General features: G+C 41.4%; 1 protein-coding gene and 1 pseudogene across 1 annotated transcript in view; one reads left to right on the top strand and one right to left on the bottom strand.

The window, feature by feature from the left end:
• Positions 1–25,003, top strand: part of GPR107 (G protein-coupled receptor 107) — a 131,467-nt gene that overhangs the window by 4,356 nt on the left and 102,108 nt on the right. The gene's annotated exons all lie outside the window — the stretch shown is intronic.
• Positions 1,961–2,508, bottom strand: LOC111765283 (small ribosomal subunit protein eS8 pseudogene; annotated as a pseudogene).

Raw genomic sequence — 25,003 nt, 5'->3', positions numbered from 1 at the left:
ATCCCAGTCCCAGGCAACCATTAATCTACTTCTGTCTCTATAGATTTTTCCCTTTCATATAAATGGAGTCACATAGTATGTGGTCTTTGTGTCTGGCTTCTTTTACTTACAATTTTGAGGATTTTCATGTTATAGTATGTGCCGTTTTTGGTTCCTTTTTATTGATGAATGGTGTTCCATTGTGTGGCTATACCACTTTTAAAAAATATATACTTTTTAATTTTTATTTTTAAGAGAAACTTAGAATACATAAATGTTACACAAAAAATATAGGATATTCCCATATGCCTTGTTCCCTAGCCCTCCCACATTTCCCGCATCAACAGTATCCTTGATTAGTGTGGTACATTTGCCACAAATTGATGAACACATCTTGGAGCATTGCCACTAAGCATGGATTATAGTTTACATTGTAGTTTACACTTCCTTCTGCACATTTTTGCAAGTTATTATAAGATAAACAATGGCTCGTATCTGTCATTGCAGTGTCATTCAGGATAATTTCCAAGTCCTGAAATTTATTCCCCAAAATCACACCTATTTTTCCCTCTCCCTCCTCTCAGAATCTCTAGTGGTCACTTCCTCCACATCCATGATAAAAGTTCTCCCATTGCTAGGATCACAACAAGTCTACAGTAGAACAACTGTAAGTCTACTCAAGTCCATCGTGCATTCCATAATCCTGAGGATTCTCTGGTGGTGATGCCTACTCCACTCTAATTTCTTGTTTGCAGTTGAAAACTCTCTCTGTTCCTTGAGATAGTTGTTGTCAATCATCATATCCTTGCTAGTTGTCCTGGGTGAGTCCAAAGAACTGAGGAGTAGATGTTGCAAGGCTGTTGAGATTCAGGGTCCACCTGGCACATGGACAGCCCAAGGATTTAAGTCTCTTGGACGTATACCAATCACTCTAATACTAAGTATGGAATCAAGTAGAGGGACTGAAGAGTCATATGTGGGGAAAACAAACTGAGTCCAACTCTATCACATAGTTGTGCATTCATCACTTAAATCGTTGTTACATACAGTATTTGTCCTTTTGTGTCTGGCTTGCTTTACTCAACATAATATCCTTCTGGTTCATCCATGTTGTCATGTGCTTTATGACTTCATTGCTTCTTATAGCTGCATAATATTCCATTGTGTGAATATGCCACAGTGTGTTTATTTATTAATATATCTTTTAAATCTCTTAATTTAAAGATTCCCACTCCCCCTAACATGTCACACTGGATTTTGCTATTTCCTTGTGGTAAAGTTTAACATATTCATCTATCCTCTGTATTTTCTTTAAATTGGCAATTGCATCTAAAGGCTTGATCACATTTGGGTTCCATTCTTTTGCTGAGACTGCTTCATAGGAGGCACACATGTCTGGTTCTTTTTCTTTTTATGATTTTTGTCAGCTCTTGATGTCCATTGCTTACATCCCTGTATTTATTAGGTATATTGATCTTTATATTGTTTGGTGTCAAAGTATAGGACTGTGTTGGTTAAGTTATGTATTTTATTGTATAGCAGATCTTGTTGTGTTTCTCATTTGGCATTCCAGTACAAATGAAAAGCTTACAAAATACAAACAAGTATTCCTTGATGATTCTTCCTGTGTGAGGAAACATTTCTAGATCACTTACATTAGGTACTATCCCTACGCGTATGGAGGTTTCAGGCCAGCAGAGGAACAGATATAGTCCTCCATGTTCTGAGTACATAAAGGAGTCCTACTGTTGATGGGAATTTTTTTCTTAAATATTTTATTATTTCTTCACTTCTTTGACTTAAGATATGGAACATTAGCCTTTTCTGGGTGATGGGTGTTTTTTCTTCAATTATTCAGTAAATATTTATTTTCTTGCTCATAACTTTTATGAAATGATGTTTAAATAACCATTGATGCTTTTTTTTTCTCCCATAGAGTAATAAGCACCTTTATTATATGAGCTGGAATGGAAGGGAGGAATTATTTGCCTCTCTGGGCCTTGATTTTCCTCAAATGGAATTCCAGCTCCTTGCCCCTGGCACATAGCCATCTTCTCGGCCATGCTGACCTCCCCTTGAAACAGTGTATGCAGCTTGGCCCCCTTCTTGCCACCCAGGGGGAGAGCATCGTGGGACTTGTACCACTGTGGATAGGGTGTGCTGTCATTGAGCACGATACAGATCTTCACCACCGTCTTGGTGTAGACCAACTCATTATTGGATGCATTTTAGACATCGGTGATCCTTGTTTTGCCAGTACAGCACTCAGAACCCCAGGAGAACCCTCGGGCATGGTACTTCTTGTTGCCTCCTCGCACAAGTGTATGCATCCAGGGCCAATCTTAGTGTTGGTAGTTGGGTGTCCTAGTTTCTACTTTTGCTTCTTGTGGTAGGACTTTCTCTTGCCCCTGGTCTTGGGACACTTGTGACAGTCGTCCCAGGAGATGCCCATCACATGGCGCTGGCTAGAAAGAGCACTGATGCTATTTTAGAAGTCATTTTCTAATTCATATCACTGGAATAAAAATGGATAATCCAGGTTTTATGTTAAAGCTTGTCTGAATGTAATTTTTACATTATGGACCTTTGTGTTTAAAAATAACAAATATTTTGATGATTGATAATTCTAGTTTTCAGATAGCAGCTATATATAAGGCAATGGCCAGGAAATGTCTTGCTAAAACTTCGAACACCTTGATTTAATATGGGCATTTCTTGGCTTGGGTACTTAATTTGATAATAATTATCCACAAATTATAATTTTAATAATAAAAAATCTACACCAGCAGCTTAACAAACAGTTCAAGAAAAAGCATGGCTTTGGAAGAGACATCTGGGTTGGAATCCTGACAAATTAAGTGCTGTCTATCATTTGGACATAGTAAAAATCCTTTTAAATGATGGGATCTAGAATAGGAGGTCTTAAGTGAAAAGGTAGATTAAAGCAGGAAATCAAGAAAGCATATATATCTGAAAATTTTGTTTATTTTTTCTGAAACATTTCGTTTTGACTTAAAACCTACCAATATATAGTCATTGATTAAAATGAGTGATTTTAAGCTTAGTGTTTTTTTTAGGCTAACTTTGCAAAATAGGTTTGCTCTTACTCATTCAACAAATATTCATTAGGTATCTATAAGGTATTCATTAGCTATCTATTATATGCTAGGTAGATACCGTTCTAGATTCGGGCTATGGCAGTTAACAGAAGGACGAAGGCTTTACCTTCACGGAGCTTTCATTCTAGTGATAATGGATGAAAACTATTAAACTCATAAATGCACATATAATAACTTATAATTGAGTTGAGTCAATGAGAAGAAAATAAAAGAATATGGAGCTCAAGACTAATGAAATTGAGGGCTATTTTATTATTTATTTATTTATTAGGGGTATTAGTATAGCTTTTATTTTATTTTTTAAATTAAATTGTCTTTTTTTTAAAGATACATAGATCACAAAAAAATGTTATATTAAAAAATATAATGAGGGCTACTTTAGATGGATTGTCTGGGGAAACCTCCGAAGAGATGACATTTCTTTTTTTTTTTTTTAAGATTTATTTATTTATTTCTCCTCACCCCCTTGTTGTTTGTACTTGCCGTGTCTGTTCATCTTCCTTGTTTCTTTAAGAGGCATCAGGAACTGAGTCTGTGACCTCCAGTGTTGGAGGGTGGTGCCTAATCACTTGAGACATGTCCGTTCCCTGCTTTGTTATATCTCTCATGTTTTTTCTTCTTGTGTCTCTTGTTGTGTCATCTTGTTATGTCAGCTTGCCATGCCTGCCCATTGTGCCAGCTTGCTTTCTTCTTTAGGAGGAACTGGAAATTGAACCACTGACTACCCACGTGGTAGGCAGGAGCTCAATTTGCTTGAGCCATATCCACTTCCCTGAAGAGATGACATTTGAACAGAGACTTAAAGGAGGAGCCAAGCATTTGAAGATTTAGGGAAGAGTGGTACAGGCATAGGAAACAGGAGGTGCAAAAGGCCTGAGTGGGAGATTCTCCATATTCATTTGTTTGACCAACCCAAAGGAGGCCATCAGGACTGGAGTGCAGTGATCTGTGGAGTGTTAGGTAGGGTTTGCAGGTGAAGCAGTTCGTGTGGTTAGACATAGTGGATTTCATTTTATGTGATGAGAAAACTGCCCTGGGCTTGTGCATAAGGGAACAGTTTCCTGAAGAAGTAACATTAAAACTATGCTCTGAAAAATGAATAAGAATAATTCCGATAAGCTGGGATTAGAGTGTGTGTGGGAGAGAGCACAGGTTATTGTGTGCTATTCTGATCCTCAGTTCTCTTATCAGTAAAACAAGGATGGTTGTAGCTCTCTTACAGGGTTATAGTGATGATTTAGGTATAATTTATGTAAAATAGTAATACAGTGGTGAAATGAATTAAGTAGTAGCTCACTCACTCAAGATTAAATGCCTACTGTGTGGCAAGAAATGATCCACTGTGCAAAGTGTTGGTGTGTAATGAGGCACAAAACAGAGGAAATGTGGGGAAGATAGGTCTTTATTACACCTGGGCCATTTTTCTCCCTGTCTTCCCTCTGGGAGCCACTGGAGGGTGTTAAGGCTGAGAGTGACAGAATAATATTTGCATTTTAAATAGCTGGATTGCTTTGGAAGCTGGATCAGAGACTGGAAACAAGGAATCAGCCAGGTTATAGATATACTCTAGGTATGAGATTAGGCTCTAATGAAGGACAGTGGTGGGAGGGAGAAGAGGGAACAGACCCATTTTCCTTTCTTTAGAAGGAAAATGATGGACAGATGTTGGGGTTAGTCATGAGATGGTATCTAGGTTGTTGGCAGGGGTTATTATTATTATTTTTTAAAGATTTATTTTATTTCTCTCTCCTTCAAACCCCCCCCCCCCCAATTGTCTGTTCTCTGTGTCTATTTGCTGTGTGTTCTTCTTTGTCTGCTTCTGTTGTTGTCAGCGATAGGGAAATCTATGTTTCTTTTTGTTGCATGATCTTGCTGCATCAACTCTCCTTTTTCCCGCCTTTGGAGGTATTGTTTAGCATGCATGAAATTGACAATTCTTATTGTTTCACCAGAATGTACAGATTGTAGTCCCTTCCCCAAAAATGAATGTTTGCTTTTCTAGTATTTTTTTTTTTAAGATTTATTGATTTATTTATTTCTCTCTCCTTCCCCCCCCCCGCCCCGATTATCTGTTCTCTGTGTCTGTTTGCTGCGTCATTGTCTTTGTCCACTTCTATTGTTGTCAGTGCTGGGGAATCTGTGTTTCTTTTGGTTTGCGTCATCTTGTTGTGTCAGCTCTCTGTGTGTGCGGCACCATTCCTGGGCAGGCTGCACTTCCTTTTGCACTGAGCTACTCTCCTTATGGGGCGCACTCCTTGCGCATGGGGCTCCCCTATGCGGGGACACCCTTGCGTGGTACGGCACTCCTTGCGCGCATCAGCACTGCGCATGGGCCAGCTCCACACAGGTCAAGGAGGCCCAAGGTTTGAACCATGGACCTCCCATGTGGTAGACGGTCGCCCTATCCACTGGGCCAAGTCCGCTTCCCTGGCAGGGGTTATGATGGTGATGTTGGTATCACCACAAAAAGAGAAACTATAGGAGAAGAGGAATCCGAGGAAGATGAGGTATTACAGTTATTGCGACAACAGTTGGTAAGGGAACAAGAGCAAGATAAATAGCTAGAGATTGTAAACATAAGTTCCCACCCTCTCACTGACATTTCTGGTGGAAGGATTTAAATTGGGAGTGGTGGTGATTTTATTATCTTACTAGCATATTTTGCAGATTGTGAAGGGTAATTATCCATTAACATAATTGAATTATTCCTTTTCCACATTTTTTTTTTTTTTTAAAGATTTATTTAATTTCCCCCCCTCCCCTGCTTGTCTGTTCTTGGTGTCTATTTGCTGCGTCTTGTTTCTTTGTCCGCTTCTGTTGTCGTCAGCGGCACGAGAAGTGTGGGCAGCGCCATTTCTGGGCAGGCTGCTCTTTCTTTTCACGCTGGGCGGCTTTCCTCACGGGCGCACTCCTTGCGCGTGGGGCTCCCACGCGGGGGACACCCTTGCTTGGCACGGCACTCCTTGCGCGCATCAGCACTGCGCATGGCCATCTCCACACGGGTCAAGGAGGCCCGGGGTTTGAACCACGGACCTCCCATATGGTAGACGGACACCCTAACCACTGGGCCAAAGTCCGTTTCCCCCTTTTCCACATGTTAAGCCAACAGTGTGATTCATTGTAGGTGAGCTTGAGCACATGCTGCTCTTTAATTTGTGTGGCCAGAGGCCAACAGGTTTCCATTTTGTTTAGACTTGGATAATGTTAACATATATATATATTTATCTGGGTTGTCCATTTTCCTACCTTTATGCACCAAGCTGGGATAGTCCATAGTACTTTGAAGATTATTTTAACATCAATACTTGAACCGAGTTTCCTAACCTCAACATATACTCTAAGTGGCGGATGCTGTCTGTTGAGCCAAGTCCACTTCCTTGTTTTGGTTTTTATTTTCACTCTTGTTACCTACCCTCCAACTTCCTGCCCACCCCCCATCCCCTCCACTGCTGTTGTAGATTTTGCTTTTTTCAGGTTCTTATATGTGGGTTATGCTTTAAAAATAATTTTTAAAAAAAGTTGGGATCAAGAATTATTGATTAGGGCGGCGAACTTGGCCCAGTGGTTAGGGCGTCCGTCTACCACATGGGAGGTCCACGGTTCAAATCCTGGGCCTCCTTGACCTGTGTGGAGCTGGCCCATGCGCAGTGCTGATGCGCGCAAGGAGTGTCCTGCCACGCAGGGGTGTCCCCTGCGTAGGGGAGCCCCATGCGCAAGGAGTGCGCCTGTAAGGAGAGCCTCCCAGCACGAAAGAAAGTGCAGCCTGTCCAGGAATGGCGCTGCACACACAGAGAGCTGACACAAGATGACACAACAAAAAGAAACACAGATTCCTGTGCCCCTGACGACAACAGAAGTGGACAAAGAAGACGCAGCAAATAGACATAGAGAACAGACAACCAGGGCGGAGGGGTGGGGGGGGGGGTGGGCGGAGAGAAATAAATAAATAAATAAATCTTAAAAAAAAAAAAGAATTATTGTCTAGACTACAGAAAAGCTTTTCTTTTCCTTCATCTCTTTCAGTAACTTCATTTCAGTGCTCTTATCTTCATAACGTGTTATTACTTTCTTTGGAGTTACAAACTTTTAGGGAACATCTTAAGAAAGTTAGTGATGTTCATAAATAAACTCAAACCGTACAGATACTCTAGGATCACTGCCAGTAGATCAAGATCTGCCTGATCACACAAGCTTTGTTTGGTGAAACCTCCTTAAACCAGTGGCTGCAGCCCTGTCTTCACAGAATGCTTCAGGAATTTTAGTATCTGTAAAGTTTTAGGAAATTAAAAGAGGATCTTCATCCCTGTTGGTTCTCAGCTGGTCCATCAGGGTAAACCTCAAATCCTTCCTAGTCATGTGTATTAGTCAGCCAAAGGGGTGCTGATGCAAAGGACCAGAAATCGGTAGGCATTTATAAATAGTATTTATTTGGGGTAGAAACTTACAGTCACAAGGCCATGAATAGTAAGTTACTCCCCTCACCAAAGTCTGTTGCCACGTGTTGGAGCAAGATACCTACTGATCTCTGCGAGGGTTTAGCCTTCCTCCTCCCTTTTAAGGCTCTGTGGTTCCATCTTCTTATCTTACCTGTAGGCTGGCATAAGGCTCTTCACTCTCCCCAGGGTTTGTTTCTTTCTGGGCTTAGCTGCTCTTTTCTCTCCACAAGGTCACGTGTAGATTTTCAGGCTCATCTCTCTTCCCAGGCGTGTCTATGGAGCCCTCTTTGTTCCTTTGTATCTGCTTCTGTGTGAGTCTGTTTTATCAGCCCAAGGGGGCTAGGACTTAACGCTGAGTCACATTCTAATGATATGGTTGCATCAAAGCCCTAAAAGTAACATAATTTAATCAGACATCTTATCTGAATCTAATACAGTCAAAGAGTTATCACACCAGAGGAACAGACCAGTTTATAAATATAATCTATATTGCTTTTGGGAATTCATAAATAATACCACACTGTCACAGCATGACTCCAAACTATAATCAATATGTAAAAATAATGTTTGCTGCGACTGAGTGTAGTTATAGATTAGCCATGTGTATCCAGAGTATTGAGCTGAACATCTTGACCAGGGTAGTATAGAAAAGGGTATAATTTGCTTTTGCAATAGCGTGAGGTCAAGCCCAGCATCTTTGCCTTGTGAGCATGGAAAAGAGCTCAACAAGGTAGCCCACAGTTGATCCAAGACTACTTGGGACCCAAGACTACTTGGGGCTGAATAGCAAATACAGGAAGAGGAGAGGAGTGGAGAGTGTGTTTCTGAGATAGATATTGACACATTTAGTGTTGTTTTGAATCTTTCAACTCTTAATGAAACAGCCCAAATTTTATTATTTGAGACTGTGATGTGTCCACAAAAACAATTGAGATCACAGTTCCAGTGACAACTGTTCTTGGTTTACTTGGGGAAAGTGAGGTGTCTTACAGACTTCACAGTTTTAAGTAATATTAATAGCTGCTTGTTAGTAAAGTATCTAGTATGAACCAGAAACTGTACTAAATATATATATATATTTTAATCTATTGATTACTCACAGCAGCCCTTTGAGGTAGATGTTATTATCCTTGTTTTATAAATTGGGAAAACAGAACTTGGGCTAAGTAAGGGGAGGAGTCAGGGTTTGAACTTGAGATCAGTGCTCCTTCCCTTTTACCACCCACATTGGGTGAACTTCAGATACCTGCAGACTTCAGTGACTGTGGAAGAGTATAGCCTTGTTTATCAGGCTATTAAAGGATCCCCATTGTGTTTTGCAGTCTCTTTCAGCTTTTTGTAGTTTTTCTCTCTCACTATGTGCTTAGCTGTCAGTGTTTTGTTTTATGAACAGATTTGTCCCCATTCTCTTTATGAATTGCTATCTATATTCTATATTCAGTGAGTCAAGAATTTGAATATTAAGCTTCTTCGAATAGTGTCTCTAGCCATTAATAATAGGCAGTCAATAAATGCTAGATGGTATTATTATTAGGTAAAAAATTACCTAATTTTTTTATATTAATAGAGAAACTAATGGCTAGCTATCTGAAGCACTTTTTGCTTACTTTTTGGATCTGATTTTTAAAAAATATCAGAGGTCACAAACTCAAGGCTGTTAGAGACCAGGTAGGTACTGTAAGAGAGCTGGCTCAGTGACACAGCGAGGGGGAGTGGCCAGCTGCACCTGTGGATTGTTGCTGCTTTGGAATGTATATTAGAAATGCTAAATCTTATGGTTCTTGTTTTAATGAGAACTTGATATGCAGTAGAGGTGATGTAGAGCAGTGGAGGTTAGGACGGATTGCTCTGAAATAGTCCTAGGACATCTGGCTTTCCATGTGGGAAAAAAACATGAAATAGGGTGTGTGTTAGGGATCCCCAGGACCACTCTCAGGTTCAGTGCTTCACAAGAACAACTCACAGAATGTAGAAAAGCTCTTATACTCATTGTTATCGTCTATTGCACTGAAAGGATATAGTTTAAAATCATCAAATATGGGTGATGGGAAAGCTCTGGTAATGGATGGTGATGAGGGCAGCACAACACTGTGAATATTATTAATCTCACTGAGTGGTATGCTTGGGAGTTGGTTGAAATGGTCAAGTTTATGTTGTATATATGTTTCCACAATTAAAAAAAAAGACCAACGAAAGAGACTGACAGTTAAATGCAATACATGATCCTGGACTGAATCTAATAGTGGAGGAGAAAAAGGCCAAAAGGACATGATTGGGACATGTGAAAAAAATCGGAATTTAGATCAGAAGCTTTATATTGGTGTTAAAGTTCTTGAGTTTGATAACTATACTTAAGGTGGTTACATAGGTGAATATCCTTGTTCCTGGAAAGTGTACATGGAAGTAGTATGTGTTCAAGGAGCATGGTGTATGGAACTTACTCTCAAATGTTTAGAAAATTGATAAGTTGATACATGGATGGACGGGTAGATAGAATGATACAGCAGATGTGGCAAAATGTTTTGTTTTTTTTTTTCAAAGATTTATATATTTTTATTTATTTCTTCCCCCCCCACTTGTCTGCTCTTTGTGTCCATTTGCTGTGTGTTCTCCTATGACAACGTCTATCCTTAACAGCGGCACCGGGAATCTGTATTTCTTTTCATTGCGTCATCTTGCTGCATCAGCTCTCTGTATGTGCGGCACCACTCTTGGGCAGGCTGCACTTTCTTTCATGCTGGACAGCTCTCCTTACAGGGCGCACTCCTTGCACGTGGGGCTCCCCTACGCAGGGGACACCCCTGTGTGGCACGACACTCTTTGCACACATCAGCACTGCACATGGGCCAGCTCCACATGGGTCAGGGAGACCCGGGGTTTGAACTGCAGACCTCCCATGTGGTAGGCAGATGCCCTATCCATTGGGCCAAATCCCCTTCCCACAAAATGTTAAAGTTTGTGGATCTGGGTATGGGAAGGTTCATGTTGGAATTCTCTGGGTTTTGTGTTATTTTTGCAACTGTCTTATAAGTTTGAAATTATTTCAAAATAAAAAGTTTAAGGCAACAAATTAACAAAGGCAAAAGACACGTAGAGAGGTGTCCGAGAAACAAAGAGCAAGCTTCCAGCTGTCCCCTTGCAGTGGAGTTGCATGGGCAGAGTTTCATTCTCACAGCAAGTGTACAAAGTATTGTCAACTAGAGAAGCTCACCCAAGCTTTGGCGTCCAGGATTTTTATTGTGGGTCAGTCATGTAGGCATGGAGTACCCATTTGACTGACCTTAACTACTCAGTCTCCAGCCTTCAATTCAAACTGATACAGTGTGGCCCAGGGCCCTAGGTGAACAGTCAGTCGTTGACCGTAAATCACAATGATTGTTAGCATAAATGATCTGTCATGGCCCAAAGCCCTGGTATACAAAGATATTCTTATCAAGCAGGATATTCCAAGCGTTAGAGACTATTGCCCAGGATCCAGTCAAGGGCCAGTTCTTTCCTTGTAATTTGCAGGGTTTGAACACTCCAACCCTGTTGAGTTAACCCTCTAGTCCACAGATGCCTGCCTCACACCATATATAAAAATATATTCCAGGTAGATTAAAAACCCAAATGTGAAAACAAAACTCCAAAACTTTCAGAATAAAATATCAGTGAATATTTTTATGACCTCAAGTTAGAGAAGGATATCTTTTGAAAGACATTAAAGACAACATACTATTAGGAATAAAGATTGATAAGTTTTTCTCTTTCAAAATGTAGAAAGACCTACTGGCAAAAGATACTACACAGTTTAAAAATAAAAACCAACACTTAATGCTGGAGGAGGTTACTTGCAACATGAAAATAAAAGATTCGTAGCCAGAATATATAAAGAACTTTTTTAAAAAATTGTATTTTTTTATTTACTTAAAAAAAAAAATGTTCTCCCCTCCCTCCCATTGTCTGCTCTCTGTGTCCATTTGTTGTGTGTTCTTTGTCTACTTGCATTCTTGTCAGTGGCACTGGGAATCTGTGTCTCTCTTTGTTGCATCACCTTCCTGCATCAGCTCTCCGTGTGTGCAGTGCCACTCCTGGGCAGGCTGCACTCTCTTTCACACTGGGCAGCTCTCCTTACGGGATGCACTCCTTGCACGTGGGGCTCCTCTACGCGGGGGACACCCCTGCGTGGCAGGGCACACCCCTGCGTGGCAGGGCACTCCTTGTGCACATCAGCGCTGCTCTTGGGCCAGCTCACCACATAGGTCAGGAGGCTCTGGGTTTGAACCCTGGACCCCCCATATGGTAGATGGATGCTCTATCAGTTCAGCCAGATCTACTTCCCTAAAGAACTTTTATGAATAAAAAAAATCCAATAGGAAAATGGGATTAGATTTATAAAAGTTATTTCACAGAGGGAAATCCTAATGGCTAATTAACATAGAGGAGGTACTCACCCTCACAGAGTATCACGGATATGCAAATTGAGTCAATCTGGGCATTAGTTTACTCTGATTGGGAAAAATGAAGTCTGATTGGTAAAAATTAAGTCTGATATCAGGGTTGGTTAAGGATATGAGCAATTCTCATATACTTTGGAGTTCAGTTTGGCAATTTCTAGTAAAAGTCCCAGGATTTTCCCATGTCTAGATATAAATCTGCACGTATATGGATAAGAGGATTTGTATAGAGACGTTCATAGCAGCACTGTTATAGGAATAAATGGAAATAACATGAATGTACATTGATGGAGACATGGCTAAACTCTGATGTACGTGAGATGGACTATAAAAAGCAGTTAAAATGATTAGTGCATTATAAATGTATCAACATTGTCTCAAAGAATACAGTGTTGACTGAGTGCAAGTTGTAGAAGTATACATACACTATGACATAGTTTATCCAAATTTTAAAAACACAGAATATTATACCATGTTTATGAATATGTATATGCTATCAAAGTATTTTTCAAAAATTCTTTTTAAAAAAGAACCTAACCAATTCATGAGAGTGGGGAGGGATGATGGAAGGGAATAGGATTTGGCAGGAATGTAAAAGCACTTAAGGGAAGCTGATGTAGCTCAGTGGTTGAGTGCTTGCTTCCCACGTACAAGGTTCAGGGTTCAACCTCCTAGAGAAAAAAGCAACTTTCTTGTTAATATTTTATTTTTTTCCCTCCTTACTTTTTTCCCTTCCTATGGATCTGAAGTAACTACAGTGAATATAGACATTTGATAATTCTGCATTGTGGGTAAATAGATTGTTACTCCTTTTACTTTTCTACATTAAAAATTAAAAAAAAACACCAGACACCATTTGTCCTCCCCCTAGATTATAAGCCTCCTGAGGGCAGGTGCCACAGTTGTCTTACTGACCATTGACCTGACACATATTGGAGATTCAGTAATGATTGTTTTTATTTTATTTTATTTTTTCCCCCACCTCCTTGTTGTTTTCATTTGCTGTGTCCATTTATTGTGTGCTGGTCTCTTTCTAGCAGGTACCGGGAACTAAACCCGGGACCTGCCATGTGGGAGGGAGGTGCCTAATCACCTGAGCCTCCTCTACTTTCTACTTTATTGTGTCTCTCACTGAGCTTCCTTGCTGTGTCTCTTGGTTGCGTCACTGTGTCATCTCGTTGCATCCGTTCGCTGCACGAGCCTGTTGCTCCAGCTTGCCATCTTGTTCATCTTCTCCAGGAGGCAGTGGAATCCAAACCTGGACCTCCTGTGTGGTAGGCGGTAGCTCAGTCACCTGAGCCACATCCACTTCCCGAGTAGTTGATTGTTGAATGAGGGAATGCATGTGCTTGTTTTCCAGATTTTCTAAAATGAGCACTTATTATTGAAATGTTGCCTTGCACCTTATTTTGGCAGGCTGCTATGACAAATACTATACAGTGGGCTGGCTTCAGCAATGGGATTCTGTGTCACAGTTCCAGAAGCTGGAAGGCTTGCTTCCTTTTGGGGTTGGGAGCATTCTGGTGAATGAGATAAGTGTATTCATTTAACAAGTATTTATTGAGTACCTACAGCGCTCCTCTGTGTTTTAAGAATGGAGCAGAGAATAAACAAAAATTCCTGTTTCATTGAGCTTCCATGCTAGTCACGGGAGACAGATAATAACAAGTAAACAAGCAAATGACGTGGTATATTAGACCATAATGTGTGCCACACAGAAATATAGCAAGAAAGGAGAAAAGGAGGAAAGGGGAATACTGCCACCATAGAAAGCTTCACCAAGAAGGTGATGTTTGAGCAGAGACTAAAAGTACAGGTGTCAGTCAGGCAGATACCAGAAGGAAGGGCAGCTGGTGACACTGGTGGTTCAGTAGTAGAATTCTTGCCTGGGAAGCGGATGTGACTCAACTAATAGAGCGTCCATCTACCATATGGAGGGTCCAGGTTTTGATCCCCAGGACCTCCTGACCCATGTGGTAAACTGGCCCACACGCAGTGCTGCTGCATGCAAGGAGTGGCGGGCTATGCAGGGGTGCCCCTGCATAGGGGTGCCACATGTGTAAGGTGTGTGCCTTGCAAGGAGAGCCACCCCATGTGAAAAAAGTGCAGCCTGCCCAAGAGTGGTGCCGTACACATGGAGAGCTGACTGAGCAAGATGACGCAACAAAAAAGAGACACAGTTTCCCAGTGCTGCCTGATATTGCAAGTGGATGCAGAAGAACACACAGCAAATGGACACAGAGCAGACAATGGGGGGGGGAGGGTAAGGGGAGAGAAATAAAATAAATAAAAATTAAAAAATTAAAAAAAGAAGGAAGGGCATTTTGGGCACTGCCACCAGCAAGTGCAGTGGCCCTGAAGTGGAACCATGTTCAGCAGGTCAGGGACTGCAAGAGGCCAATCTGTCTGTACTTTGACTTGCAAGTGATTGAAGAGCTCTGAGCATAACCCGAACTTAGATTCTAATAAGTGTGATTGCACGTACCTCCCCTTACCTCCCTCCCACCCCCTAAAAAAAGAAAAAGAGAAAAGAAAGACAGAAAGCCTACATGTGGGCATGTATATATTAAGAACATTAAAGTTATATGGGGAAAGAAAAGTTATATGGAAAAATTTGGAAGGATACACAAGTGTTAATAGTAATTAACTCTGACAAATACAATTGAGGGAATGGGGACTAGGACAGAACTTTTTAACAAGCTTTAACTACTCTTTAAATAATATAAAAGCGATATACTAAATATTATTTTACACTTTCAAATACTTTATGAAAGATAATTGTAATTTTTGTTGGTCTTTTTGTTTCAATAAACTCTGTGGAAGAAGCATATTTTAAAAAGTTGTTTTTATCTGACTTCCACAAGTGAAATGTAGTACAGATTTTAAAACCAAATTTAATTTTTAAAAAAATTTTAAGTAACATCTACCTTAGGGAACATAGATCCAAAAATAACAACAAAGGTTCACTCCTTTATTCATCATCTTGTGAAAATCATTTAGAATTTTGAGGTTTTCTTCTAATATCTTTTATTTTATAGCATTTGGCTATGCATGTTCATAGAAAAAATAATTTGAAAAAATATAGAAAAGTAGCTGTAATCTTACCATTCAGAGATAACTATCAGTAGTAGTTTGGTGTTCTCCTTCCATGTCTAAGAAATTTGAAACACGTTTTTCAGCCATCATAGCTCTTAAGTGGTCCTAAGCCAGGAGTTCTTAATAAAGGGTCCATGAGCTTTAATTAAAATAATTTAAAACAATTATTCTTAAGGGGATGTGTTGGTGCAGATGTGACATAACTATTAAATAATACACAGTAAAGTGTGGACTTCGTAAGGGGTCTGCGGTTTTCATCTTACTGGCAAAGGGGTCTGTGGAACAAAAAATGTTAAGAACCCTTGTTAAGGGCGGTGGACTTGGCCCAGTGGTTAGGGGGTCCGTCTACCACATGGGAGGTCTGTGGTTCAAACCCTGGGACTCCTTGATCCGTGTGGAACTGGCCCACGCGCAGTGCTGATGGAAGCAAGGAGTGTCGTGCCACGCAAGGGTGTCCCCCACATAGGGGAGCCCCACACGCAAGGAGTGCGCCCTGTAAGGAGAGCTGCCCAGCGTGAAAGAAAGTGCAGCCTGCCCAAGAATGGTGCCACACACACGGAGAGCTGACACAACAAGGTGACGCAACAAAAAGAAACACAGCTTCCTGTGCTGCTGACAACAACAGAAACGGACAAAGAAGACGCAGCAAGTAGACACAGAGAACAGACAACCGGGTGGGTGAGGAAGGGGAGAGAAATAAATAAATAAATAAATCTTAAAAAAAAAAAAACCTTTGTTAAGCAAACAACCCATAATATTTAGATAGAAGACATAAATCTCTGGGACATAAAATTAACAAGTATAATGCTAATTATAGGTTCAACTAAAAGGGGCAGAAGAACCATTTGTAGGGGAATTATCATGAGTCTAACTCTGATACATTGGGGAGCATATATCACTGCTGACATGTGGAATTCCTGAGAGTGAATGCCCTATTTATAGTGTCTAGATGCCTGTAGAGCGCTCAGGAACCTTGCTGTTTGAGGTACTGTTTATTGTGGCAGTCAGTGAGATCTTGCTGAGGTGTGCATAAGCGTAACCTCTACAATGATCTCCCAACTCACTTTGAAATCTCTTAGTCCTAAAAACTCATTTGTATTTAATATTTCCCTCTTTGGGTCAAGGTCTTTTCCAGATGTATTGCTAGTTGGCACTTGGTAATAATCCCTCCATGCCAGGGAAGCTCATCCCCAGGAGTCATGTCCCACACCAGGGGTCTGTTGTCTTTTAATTTCAGGTTTCCTCTAGAAATCAGAATACTTAGGAAAACTTATTTCAGTAAGAATTTACTTCTCAATGTGTATATGTTCTTAAATTGCTGATAAGGCTTTTATTGTGTTAAGAATAAAGTTGCATGCAAACAGAAAACAGGAAAAATATAAAATTGCATCTGTAATTAAGATTTGAAACTGTATTTTAAGTAAATGGTTTGGATAAACTTTTTCTTATTTTGATAATCTTAAGATGAAAGTTTAATTTCACAAAATAGCATATTGAAAATAAGAGCAGGAAGTGGGTTTGGCTCAACGGATAGGGCGTCTGCCTACCACATGGGAGGTCCAGGGTTCAAACCCAGGGCCTTCTGACCTGTGTGATGACCTGGCCCACACGCAGTGCTGATGCATGCAAGGAGTACCCTGCCACGCAGGGGTGTCCCCCGCGTAGGGGAGCCCCACGCGCAAGGAGCGTGCCCTGTAAGGAGAGCTGCCCAGCATGAAAAAAAGTGCAGCCTGCCCAGGAGTGGTGCCGCACACAGGGAGAGCTGACGCAGCAAGATGACGCAACAAAAAGAGACACAGATTTTCGGTGCCGCTGACAAGGATACAAGCAGACACAGAAGAACACACAGTGAATGGACACACAGAGCAGACACCTGGCGGGGTGAGGAAGGGGAGAGGAAAAAAAAAAAAAGAAAATAAGAGCAACCTTTCAGAATAATCATTTAAGCCTCTGTATGTGTAGTTACTGTTGTTGCTACTTTTTCTCTATGATCAATGAAGTATACATTAATTTAGACGGCTTCATTGTCTTCAAACTAATGCTGCTTTCCTCGTTTTGATGAATGCTTTTGATTATAATTGTGTTAAAGCCAGTTGTGTTTCCAGGAAAAACTGTTAAGGTTTTAAAACCAACATTTAAATATGTATCTTAGGAATATAAGTACAGGCATACCTCCTGTTATCATGCTTTGCTTTATTGCACAGATATTGCATATTTTTTACAAATTGAAGGTGTGTGGCAGCCCTGCCTTGAGCAAATCTATCAGCACCATTTTTCCAACAGCATATGCTCATTTTATGTCTCTGTGTCACATTTTGGTAATTCTAGCAATATTTCAAACTTTTTCATTATGATTATATCTAGTAGGGTGATTTCTGATCTTTGATGTTACTGTTATAATTATTTTGGGGCTCCATGAACTGTGCCTGTATGAGATGGCAAACTTGATAAATGCTGCCCGTGTTCTGACTGCTCCACTGACCCTAACCCTTCCCCGGCTCCTGCCACCCCAGTCTTTCCCTCTCTTCAGGCCTCCTTATTCCCTGAAGCACAACAAAATTGAAATTAGACCCATTAATAACCCTACAGTGGCTTCCAAGTGTTCAAGTGAAAGGAAGAGTCGCACATCTCTCACTTTAAATCAAAAGGTAGAAATGATTAAACTTAGTGAGGAGGGCATGTCAAAAGCCAAGACAGGCCACAAGCTAGGCCTCTTATGCTAAACAGTTAACCAAGTTGTGGATGCAAAGGAAACATTTTTGAAGGAAATAGAAAGTGCTACTCCAGTGAATACACTAATCACAAGAAAGCACAACAGCTTGATTGGTGATAAGGAGAAAGTTTTAGTGGTCTAGATAGATTAGGCCAGCCCCAACATTCCCTTAAGCCAAAGCCTAATCCAGAGTAAAGTCCTCTCTTCAATTCTGTTAAGGCTCAAAGAGATGAGGAAGATGCAGAAGAAAAGTTTGAAGTTAGCAGAGGTTGGTTCATGAGGTTTAAGGATAGAAGCCAGCCTGCTAGGGGTGGTGTGGTGCGGTGGTCACATTGCTCAGGTTCCCGGGCTATACAGCCGCTGGGCGTGGTGGGTCTGAGTCTGCCCAGCCTGTCTACCCATCCGTCATGCTGATTGTTCGTCGTGAACACCAACATGACCTGTGCCTCTGTGCTGGACAGACTCCTCTCCGAGCTCACCCAACAGCTGGCGCAGGCCACAAGCAAGCCAGCTCAGTACGTCAGAGTGCACGTGGTCCCAGACCAGCACATGGCCCTCGGCAGCTCCAGCAAGCCATGCGCACTCTGCAGCCTGCACAGCATTGGCAAGATCTGTGGCGGGCAGAACTGCTCCAACAACAAGCTGCTGTGCGGCCTGCTGGCCGAGGGCCTGCGCCTCAGCCCAGACAGGATCTGCATCAACTACTGTGATATGAACGTGGCCAATGTGGGCTGGAACAGCTCTGCCTTTGCCTGAGGACTGCACCGCCCCAGCAGCAACGCTGTCCACAGTGTTCCCTGCTTGCTGGCTCCCACGACCCCCACTTCCCGTTGGGAGAAATAAATGGTTCAGAGACAAAAAACAACAACAACAAAAAAAAACGGATTGAAGGTGTCTCTATAATATCAAAGTGCAAGGTGAAGCAGCAATTGCTGATGTAGAAGCTGCAGCAAGATATCCAGAAGATCTGTCTAAGAAAATTGATGAAGGTGGCTACACTAAAGAACAGATTTTCATTGTCGATGAAACGGCTTTCTTTTGGAAGAAAATGCCATCTAAGACGTTCCTAGCTAAAGAGGATAAGTCAGTGCTGGCCTTCAAAGCTTCAGAGGGCAAGCTAACTCTCTTGTTATGGGCTGGGGACTTTAAGGTGAAGCCAGTGCTAATTTACCATTCCAAAAATCCTAGGGACCCAGAAATTATGCTAAGTCTACTCTGCCTATGCTCTATAAATGGAATAGCATAGTCAGGATGATAGCAACATATTTACACATGGTTTATTGAATATTTTATGTTGAGACCTGCTCAGGAAAAAAAAAAGATTTCCTTGTAAAATACTACTGTTCATTGATGGTGCACTTGGTCACCCAAAAGCTCTTATGGAGAAGTACAGTGAGATTCATGTTGTTTTCATGCCTGCTAACACAGCATCCATTCTGCAGCCCATGGATCAAGAAATATTTCCACCCTTCAATTCTTATTAGTTAAGAAATACATTTTGTAAAGCTATAGCTGCCATGGATAGTGATAATCTCTGATGAATGTGGCAAAATAAATTGAAAACTTTCTGGAAAGGATTCACCCATTCTAGATCCTATTAAGAACACTTATGGGAAGCAGATGTGGCTTAAGCGATTGAGCTCTCGCCTACCCACACGGGAGGTCCTAGGTTTGTTCCTGGTGCCTCCTGGAGAAGATGAGTGAGACAGTGAGCTGGTGTGACAGGCAGGTGTGGCAATCTGACACAAAAAGGTAATGCAGCAAGGAGACACAAAGAGGAAAGACAATGAGAGACACAACAAAGCGGGGAGCTGAGTGGCTCAAGTGATTGAGCACCTTTCTGCCACATAGGAGGTCCCAGGTTTGGTTCCTGGTGCCCCCTAAAGAGAAGATGAGCAGAACCAGAGCACACAGTGAATGGACACAGAGAGTGCACAGTGAGCACAAGCAATGGGTGGGGGGGAGGGATAAATAAAATAAACCTTTTTAAAAAAAGAACACTCACGATTCATGGAAGATAGTCAAACTGTCAACATTAACAGGAGTTTGTGGGAAGTGAATGTGGCTCAAGCAGTTAGGTTCCTGTCTACCATATAGGAGGTCCAGGATTCGATGCCCAGGGCCTCCTGGTGAAGGCAAGCTGGCCCACATGGTGAGCTGGCCCACACGGAGTGCTGGCCCACACGGAGTGCTGCCCCATGCTGGAGTGCCGCCCCACAAAGGAGTGCCGGCTGATGCGGAGAGCTGGTGCAGCAAGATGACGCAACAAAAAGAGACACAGAGGAGAGACAATAAGAGATGTAGCAGAACAGGGAGGTGAGGTGACACAAGAGAATGAACTCTCTCCCATTCTGGATGGTCCTAGGATCAGTTCCTGGAGCCATCTAATGAGAAGATAAGCAGACACAGAAGAACACACAATGAATGAACACAGAGAGCAGACAACAGGGGAAGGTGGGGGGAATAAATAAATAAATCATTGGGAAAAAAAACCAGGGAAACGGACTTTGGCCCAGTGGTTAGGGCGTCCGTCTACCACATGGGAGGTCCGCGGTTCAAGCCCCGGGCCTCCCTTGACCCGTGTGGAGCTGGCCCATGCGCAGTGCTGATGCGCGCAAGGAGTGCCGTGCTACACAGGGGTGTCCCCCGCGTAGGGGAGCCCCACGCACAAGGAGTGCACCCATAAGGAGAGCCGCCCAGCGCGAAGGAAGGAGCAGCCTGCCGAGGAATGGTACCCGCCCACACTTCCCGTGCTGCTGACGACAACAGAAGCGGACAAAGAAACAAGACGCAGCAAAAAGACACAGAAAACAGACAACCAGGGGAGGGGAGGGGAATTAAATCTTAAAAAAAAAAAAAAAAGCCAGGAGTTTTTTTTGTGTGATCTATGTATCTAAAAAAAAGACAATAAAAATTTGGGGAAAAAACCAAAAAAACAAAAAACAGGTTTGGAAGAAGTTAATTCCAACCCTCATGGGTGACTTTGAGGGTTTCAGGATTTCGTGGATAAAGTAACTACAGATGTAGAAATAGCAAGAGATCTAGAATTAGAAGTAGAACTTGAAGATGTGACTGAATTGCTACACTTTCATAATAAAACTGATGAGTGAGGCATTGCTTCTTATAGATGAGCAAAGAAAGTTGTTTCTTGAGATGGAATCTACTCCTAGTGAAGATCCTGTCGAAATAACAAAAGGTTTAGAATGTTTCATAAACTTAGTTGCTAAAGTAGTGGCAGGGTTTGAGAAGATTGACTCCAATTTTGAAAGAAGTTTTACTCTGGGTAAAATGCTATCAAAGAGCATCACATACTGCAAAGAGATCTTTCATGAAACGAAGAGTCAGTTGATGTCACAAACTTCATGGTTGTCTTATTTTAGGAAATGGCCACAGCCCACCTCAACCATCAGCAGCCCTCACCTTGATCAGTCAGCAGCCATCTGCATTGAGGCAATACCCTTCACCCTTCAGCAAAAAGGTTACGACTAGTTGAAGGCTCAGGTGATAGTTAGCATTTTATTTACAATAAAGCAACAAAGTATTTTAAGGCATGTACATTGTTTTTTTTAAAGACATGCTGTTGCACATTTAATAGTGTAAACATAACTTTCATATGCACTAGGAAGCCAAAAATTTCATTTGATTTGCTTTACTGTAGTGGTCTGGAACCAGATCCGCAATATTTCTGAGGTATGCCTGTTCTGTATTTTGTTAATGTTCTTGGAATCGTGACTTCTCATGATTGCACAATCTTGTTTAATTAACTTGACAGGCAGTTTACTATGATTAAGAATATATCATGTTACTGTGGTTATGTTTTTTAAAAAGAGCCCTTATAAGGCATGCATACTGAAATATTAATAGATGAAATGATAAAATGTCTGAGATTTACTTCTAAATTATTGTGAGTGGGAGTGGGAGTGATGTGTAGAGGAACAAAATTGACCATGAGTTGATAATTGTTCTTAGCTGGGTGATGGATACATGGTATTGTTCTCTCTACTTTCATGAAAGTTTGAAATTTTCTATATTATAATTAAAGAAATAAAGATATGCAGTTTATTTGGTTATAGAAGTATGAGGTGTTTAAAAGCAGTTTTGGGGTTTAAGCAAACCTGAGTTAGAATACCGCTCTGCCACCTACTAGACTCATGATTTTAAGCAAGTTTTACCTCTCTGAACCTCAGTTTCCTTGTCTATAAAATGGGTGTAATAACTCCTGCCTCACAGCGAATAAAGATGAATGACGAGGGAAGTGGATTTGGCTCAATGACTAGACCATACCGCATGGGAGGTCCAAGGTTCAAATCCAGGGCCTCTAACCTGTGTGATGAGCTGGCCCACAGGCAGTGCTGATGCGTGCAAGGAGTGCCATGCCCCTCAGGGGTGTCCCTCGCGTAGGGAAGCCCCACGTGCAAGGAGTGCGCCCTGTAAAGAGAGCCGCCCAGCACGAAAAAAGTGCAGCCTGTCCAGGAGTAGTGTCGCATACGTGGAGAACTGACATAGCAAGATGATGCAACAAAAAGAGACACAGATTCCTGGTGCCTCTGATAAGAATATAAGCAGGCACAAGAAGAACACATAGTGAATGGACACAGAGAGCAGACAGCTGGGTAGGGGGAGGGTGGGGAAGGGGAGAGAAATAAATGAAAAATAAATCTTTTTAAAAAAAAAGGATGGGTAATGATATAAAACTCTTAGCACAGTACTAGGTATGAGGGTAAGTGCTTCCAATCCCTGAATCTTTGGAGAAATGGACAAACCTTACTGCTGTGTCAGTGCTAATGGAAATGATAGGAGATTGTTGAAAATGTAATTAAATCTTGGTTGCTTGTGACTAGTTTAGTCATGTTTACCCCAATTTGGCAACTCCTTGCTTGTGCTTCATTTGCTTTGTCACCCTGCTATCAGGAGACAGGAGAATGGCTGTACCTGACTTTGCTGCCCCCAGATGCTGTCTGAAGGACTTGGGTATAGGACTTGCAGAGTGGATTGGGCATTTGGCCCAGAGCACTCAGGTCTTTGACTTCCCTGTGGTGAAAGAGAATGTTTGTTTGTTACTGGATGGTTAGGACTGGCTGCTGGAGATTTGCAGACCAGTTATCCTTGGGACTGAGTATTTTTTTACTTCTGGAGCCTCAGCCATTAATGGTACTCTGTAAATATTGGTTTATTTGCATTGAATTGAATCAAATGAAATTGAATGAATTATGAGAATGCATGACCTTCTTGGTGCTTTCTAGCTTTGGGATTTCTATGTCTCTATGATTTGTATAGTGAGGTATAGTTTGCAAAGTCAGTTGCATACATTGTCTCATTTGATGTGGTGAGATGATATCTTAAAATGGAGGTGAGGTTTTCTGCAGATATTACTGGCAAATGGTAATAATTAAAATGGTTTTTTACTTTTTCTAATTATAAATGAATACATGACCATTGTTAGAAATTTAGAAAAAATAGAAAAATGTAAAGAAAAAATTGTTACCCACATCCTACTGGCACTAACCTTTTAATATTTCAGTGAATTTATTTCAAGTCTTTTATAAATAAGTTTAAGTATATACCTTTTAATTATTTCTTACACACTTGAATCTTACTGTGTATAGTTTGGATTCTGCTCTTTGCATTTAATATTATAGCAAGATTAAATTCCCATATTAGGAGAGAGAAATGTGAAAATGGCTTTCATACCAGATCATGTTCAAATACTTCCTTTATCACTTATGCTATGCATGGCCTTGAGTCATCATTTCACCTTTGAACTTGTCCCTTCATTCCTACTATGGGGATACTACTGTTAATGCACAAGTCTGAATGAGGATTAGAGATCATAAGTAAAGGGCTTGGCACATAACCTATGACTGGTAAATGCTGAAGATGGGAAGTTTTGATACTGTTATTTTGTCTAAAATATTCTCCAAAAATGTGTTTTAAATGGTATCACATTATTAAATAAAATGATGTTATAAATTTAAGAAAAGGCAGTAAAGAAATTTACTGCTTATGTGAACAAAAAAAGTTGCTATAAAATGGCAAATGTAACATTTTCCCTCCAAAAAAGCTAGAAAACATATATTGTGATGGACAAAATGAATATAAAATGTGCTTAACAGATTTCCATTCTGCTATAAAACGTATTTTTTTTTTAAGATTTATTTATTTTTATTTATTTCTTTGCCCTTCCTCCCCCCCAGTTGTCTACTGTCTGTGTCCATTTGCTGTATGTTCTTCTGTGACTGCTTTTATCCTTATCAGCGACACTGGGAATCTTTTTGTTGCATCATCTTTTTGTGTCAGCTCTCTGTGTGTGCGGCGCCATTCTTGCGCAGGCTGCACTTTCTTTCATGCTGGGCGGCTCTCCTTACGGGGTGCACTCGTTGTGTGTGGGGCTCCCCTATGTGGGGGACACCCCTGCGTGACACGGCACTCCTTGCGCGCATCAGCACTGCGCATGGGCCAGCTCCACACGGGTCAAGGAGGCCCTGGGTTTGAACCACGGACCTCCCATGTGGTAGGCAGACGCCCTATCCATTGAGCCAAGTCCGCTTCCCAAAACATATTTATTTATTTTTAGAAGATGTAAAATAGAAAAAAAATTATAAACAATAAGCAAATTAAACACATTCAAAGAAAAAAACATAGATCACGAGTCATATCATGATGATAAAATTTATCAAATAACCTTCTCTTGATAAGATTTCAGTTTTTTATATTTGTTTTTTAACTTACCTTGCCGTTTTCCCCCTGTGCTTTTCTCTTTCTTCCCTCCACTTTTTCCTGTCAATGGTTACATTGCCAGATATCCCTCTCCCTCTCTGTGGTAATAGAAAGTTTATTCCTGTACAGCCTATGGTGGTTACCCTTTTTTTTTTAAGATTTCTTTTACTTATTTCTCTCCCCTTCCCTCCCACCCCTATTGTCTGTTCTCTGTGTCCATTTTGCTGCATGTTCTTCTTTTGTCTGCTTCCCTTGTTGTCAGCGGTACAGGAATCTGTGTCTCTTCCTTGCTGCGTCATCTTGCTGCGTCAGTTCTCTGCGTGTGCGGCACATGCAGGCCGAACTTTCTTTTCATGCTGGGCAGGCTGAACTTTCTTTTCGTGCTGGGTGGCTCTCCTTATGGGGCGCACCCCCTGTGCGTGGGGCTCCCCAACGCGGGGGACACCCACGCGTGGCAGGGCACTCCCCAACGCACATCAGCACTGCAGGTGGGCCAGCTCCACATGA

This window comes from Dasypus novemcinctus, chromosome 8 (genome assembly GCF_030445035.2).
Source record: "Dasypus novemcinctus isolate mDasNov1 chromosome 8, mDasNov1.1.hap2, whole genome shotgun sequence".
Lineage (NCBI taxonomy): Eukaryota > Metazoa > Chordata > Mammalia > Cingulata > Dasypodidae > Dasypus > Dasypus novemcinctus.
Note: the sequence above shows the minus strand (reverse complement) of the source record. Positions and strands in the feature narration are given on the sequence as shown.